This window comes from Euprymna scolopes, chromosome 46 (assembly GCF_053919585.1).
Source record: "Euprymna scolopes isolate OS-2025 chromosome 46, ASM5391958v1, whole genome shotgun sequence".
In the NCBI taxonomy this organism is placed as follows: domain Eukaryota; kingdom Metazoa; phylum Mollusca; class Cephalopoda; order Sepiida; family Sepiolidae; genus Euprymna; species Euprymna scolopes.
This window is the reverse complement of record NC_136527.1, coordinates 109,410,837-109,416,439: the sequence shown is the minus strand read 5'-3', so window position 1 is coordinate 109,416,439 and position 5,603 is coordinate 109,410,837.

The following is a 5,603-nucleotide window of genomic DNA, read 5'->3' as shown; positions in this document are numbered from 1 at the left end:
TGATTACCCCATGCCAAAAAGAAAATATGGTCCACCAAAAATCATGTAAATTGCCAAAGTAGTTTTATTTTCGTAAAGAAAATCAAATTTTATGGGTAAAATACAAGTGACGATCTTGGAAACATACTGAAGGAAAAAGGGAGAGATAACTCCAAATAATTTAAATTTGATAGATTTTAGAAAGCCATTCTTAACACGTGGGGGGAGTATTGGAAAAACTCAAATTTGCTTAAAAATGCTTTATTTATAAATATAGAACTATTCGATCACTTTATGTGATTTTTGGCATATGATATTTTCTTTCCATCACGATTATGTACTTATTTATTTATTTTTTTTTTTTATAGGGGTGGAATTTTGGACAAGCGCTGACGAGTTATCTATTTTTAGATTAATGGGCAAGGTACCACATGTCTTTGTTGGTATTTATTTTTGTTGAAACTATTTTATAGTTATTATTTAATATATATTTAAGCAAATGTTGTTGAAAATTGAAGAATTCTTTTGCTTGATTACAACTTATAAAAAAAATTTTTTTCATATAAGAAAAAAAAATTAATATATTTCACATCACGGATGTAAAATACTTAATGTAAAACAATACGATGTAAAACAATTTTAAAAAGTATAATGGAGTTTAAATTGTTAATTTTTTTTGCTTAATTACAACTTTTCAATTTTTTCCTTTTTTTTTCCAATCTTTTATTTTTTCAGTTTTTTCTTTTTTTTTTTTTTTTTTTTTTTTTTTTTTTCAATTTTTTTTCTTCAATTTTTCAATATTTCAATTTTTTTTTCTTCAATTTTTCAATTTTTTTTTCTTCAATTTTTCAATTTTTTTTTCTTCAATTTTTCAATTTTTTTTTCTTCAATTTTTCAATTTTTTTTCTTCAATTTTCAATTTTTTCTTCAATTTTACAATTTTCTTTCAATATCTTTTCTTTTTTTTTTAATTTTTTTCTCAATTTTTTTTCTTCAATTTTTTCTTTTTTTTTCATTTTTTTTCTTCAATATTTTTATTTCATTTTTTTATTTCATTTTTTTCCTTCATTTTTTTTTTCCTTCATTTTTTTCCTTCATTTTTTCCCTTCATTTTTTCCTTCATTTTTTTTCCTTCATTTTTTTCTTCAATTTTTTTTCCCCTTTTTTTTTTTGCTTTTTATCACTTCTTCATGATTCAATGAAGAATCGAAAGCGTTCACAATACATAAACTTTTTTGATATTTTAACAAAAAAAAAATCATTAGAAAAATTGAGAAAATAAAAAAAAAGGATATAATCAAGCAGAATGTTTATTTTTTTATAGTGTTTGCTTAAATAAAACAATGTTACCCAAACGCTATTTTTCCTTCATTGACCGAGAACCAAACTGATGAAATGCAATATCAGAATATATACTGCTCTTAGCCAAGAGGCCAAACGTTTATTTTTAAGTCACATTTAATTTAATCTTATAGAGTTATCTGCCCTTTATTTATTTATTTTTTTAATTAAAACTTATAATTCTCCTTATCGTAATGTTTGTGATTAATGCCTCAACTGACTAGCCGATCATTGTCAGTTTTAGAGCGTTGCTGCTAAGGGGTCTATATGTGGGCTATATTTAGTTTGATTTAGTTTTACCTCCAATTTTCCTGAAATGTTGATAGATATTAGACATCAATGAATAAATATTCAATATTCAATTCGGTTTCTCCAGATTATTTTAAAAAAGTCTTTTTTTATCTATTTAAAAAAATTTTTTTTATTTTTTTAAAATTATTTATTTTTTAAATTTATTTATTTTTTAAATTTATTTATTTTTTAAATTTATTTTTTTTTAATTTTATTTTTTTATTTAAAATTTTTTTTATTTATTTTAAAAAATTTTTATTTAAAATTTTATTTAAAATTTTTTTTATTTTTTAAATCTTTATTTTTAAATTTTTAAATTTTTTTATTGTATTTTTTATTTTATTTATTTAAAAAAAAGTTTTTTTAATATGGACACAATTTTCATTTAAAAATTCAAATATATCAGAGTTGCACTGAATTTGACTTGTTATATCTTGATTTTAATCTCCATTAGGGGTTCATAAAAATGGTGTTCTGTTTGAGGAAGTAATTTTATCTGCCTTAGGACAGGTTTTTTTTTTTTCTTTTTTTACTTATATCTTTTAGACTCGATAGCAAGTAGAAAGGGAAGTATTAAGGCATGATTATTAAAAAAAAAAAAAAAAAAAAAACTTAAGAAACCTACTAGTTTGATTTTAAACATGTCGTATGGTTACTATAAAGTAAAGAATGGAAAAAAATATTTGGCCATGAAATCTGTGGAGCATTGCATAATGACCAATGACTTTTATATTGAAATTGTTGGTATTTACATTTTACATTTTGATAAATATTTGTTTTTTTTATTTGGGTGTTTGTTCTTCTTGGCGGGGAGGTCTCATGTTCATTTCATCAAATTACTAATTTTTTTTTTTTTCTTTTTTGGCCTTGTCACCAGAATCTCCATTTTCAGTGTGAAATAACCTGGTTTAAAACTCTGGACCATCCGGGAATCCTTACTTACTTGCTTGTGTGTATGTATATATATATACACACACACTAGCTGTACCCTGCCACGCGTTGCTGTGGCTTAATTTCGTGTAATGGAAAATTCTAATAAAAAGAGAAAATGCATGTTTCTTATATTCTTAGTACAGCAATCCACTCCAAAAAGAAAAAGAAAAAAAAAGGCGAAAATGAAAAAAAATATGGTACTCTTGCAGAATTGGATCCGGATCCTCGGGAGTTACCGTCAATCATGGCTTGGGCTTGACCAACATTCAGTGGATTAAGCCGAAAGTTGCTAAAACGTTGAAACGCTAAATAGTTTTCTTTTTTATTGTATTAAAAAATGTGAGTTTTTAATTAATCTTTGGGGGGGGGGGGTTACTATACACAGATTCGAAAAAGTTGTCCAAAAACGAATAAATGAAAGCAAAGGTAAGGTAAATTACGTTTCTATATAACTGGATAATTTTTTAGTGTTTTTATTTAATGTAAAATGTTTAATCGGCTCAAAATCTCAGTGTTTATCTATGTATTTGAAAAAGATGAATGGTCGCGGACTCTGTTGAATACATTAAGTTTGGGAAAATCAGTTGAAAACTATACAAAACAGTGTCAGACACCTACTGATTATATGTTATTGTGACATAGGCTGACATATTCGGTGGGTTTCTGATAGTATTTTGTATAGTTTTTTTAGTTTTAAATCATTTTCTCAAACTTAACATCACCAACAGTGTCCGTCACCGTTTGTATTTTTCAAATACACCGATAAACACTGTTTTTCGAGCCGACTAAACGTTATAGTAAATAAAACGGGTTCGTATTACTAAACACAGAAACGAAAAAGTTGTTGAAAAATAAATATAACAAATAAATGTTATCAAAGGCAAGATAAGTTACTTTTCTATCTAACTGGATAAGATTTTAGTGTTTTTATTTAGTGTAAAATGTTTAATTGGTTCGAAAACATGTAGTGTTTATCTGTATATTTGAAAAATACAAATGGCGGCAGACTGTGTTGAACACATTAAGTTTGGGAAAATGAGTTAAAACTAAAAAACTATACAAAATACTGTCAGGAACTCACTCAATATATGTTACCGTGACATAGGCAGACATGTATTTGGTGGTTTTTAACAGTATTTTGTATAGTTTTTTAGTTTTAACTCATTTTCCCAAACCTAATATGTTTAACACAGTCTGCCGCCATTTGTAATTTTCAAATATAGCAGTAAACGCTGTGTTTTTTGAGCCGAATAAACATTTTACATTTAAAAAAAACAAAAAAATTATCCATTTTGGTAATAAAGTAACATATCTTGCCTTTGATAATATTTGTTATACATTTATTTTTTGACAACTTTTTCGAATTTATATGTACAGTAGTACAAACCTAATAAAAACACTAAAAATTATCCAATTAGGAAGAAAAGTAACTTATCTTGCCTTTGAAAATATTTACTCGTTATATATTTGTTTTTGTTGACAACTTTTTCAAGTCTTTGTGCAAGTACAAACCCAAAGGTGTACTTTTCTGTCTAATTTTATTTTTAGTACCGCACTTAAATTTGAATTTCACAATATCTTTTTGGGGGGAAGGGTATTTTTTTTACATTAGGTCCACCTCCACAATTTTCAACTATGCTGATTAAGAAAATCTCATTAAAAATTTGCAGAGGCAATTAGTTTTCAAGATATAAAGACCTGTACTATGCACTATAATTCACTGACGGCCATGAATAAACACTCCCAACCTCCCCATATTAAGAACGGCTTTTGGAATAAACAACACCCATGCCTAACCACATGTTTTAACCTTTTACCTGCCTTTTGTCTTTTAAAAACGGCTTGTGGACTAAATACCACCATTCTCCCCATGTTAAGAACGGCTTTCAGAATAAACACCCCCAGCCTACCCATGTTAAAAATTGTGAAGGTGGACCTAATGTGAAAATTTACCTTTTGTTTTTTTAATAAATTGTTAGTTGAAAGCACAGAATAGTGACAAAACACCATCCCCTCCCCATGGTAAAAATGGCTGAAAAAAATAACGGTTTTCTTGGTAGAAACTTTTCTGTATTTCACCTAACAATTTCTGGTGCTAATGAACTTACTGATCCGCGCTATTTTTTAAATCGTATTTCCAAGTTTAATTAAAGTTTCATGATATGTTTTTTATTGGGGTTTGTACCTAATCTGTACTTTAACCTTACAATTGAATAAAAAACATGTCATAAAACTTTAATTAAACGTGGAAATACGATTTAAAAAATAGCGCGGATCACTCTCTCCATTAGCACCGAAAGTACAGAATAGTTAGAAAACATTCTCCTTCCCCATGTTAAGAATAGCTTTCTAAATAATGTTAATGCTTCAGTACTGTTCCTTGTCTGCTTAAGTTTAACTTTTGTTTATTAAATTGTTAGGTGAAAGTCCAGAATAGTCACAAAACACCCCTATTCCCATGTTAAGAATGGCTTTCTAAATAATGTCATTATTTCAGCAGGGTAGCTTCTCTGCATAAGTACCATGTTTTGTTTTTAAATTGTTAGGTGAAAGGACAGAATAGTTACAAAATACCATCCCCATGTTAAGAATGTCTTTCTAAATAACATTATTTCAGCATGGTATTTTCTATGCATACGTACTATCTATTTTTGTTTATTAAACTGTTAGGTGAAAGTATAGAATAGATGCAAAACTCCCTCCCCATGTTAAGAATAGCTTTCTAAATAACGGTAGTACTATCTTTTGTTTATTAAATTGTTAGGCGAAACTATAAAATAGTTAGAGAACACCCTCCCTTTCCCATGTTAAGAATGGCTTTCTTAATAGCATTATTTCAGCATGGTACCTTCTCTGTATAAGTACCATCTTTTATTTATTAAATTATTAGGTGAAAGTATAGAATAGTTACAAAACGCCCTCCCCATGTTAAGAATGGCTTTCTAAATAACGTTATTATTTTAGCACGGTACTTTCTCTGCATAAGTACCATGTTTTGTTTATTAAATTGTTAGGTGACAGTACGGTACTCATGCAGAGAGTGATCCGTGCTGAAATAA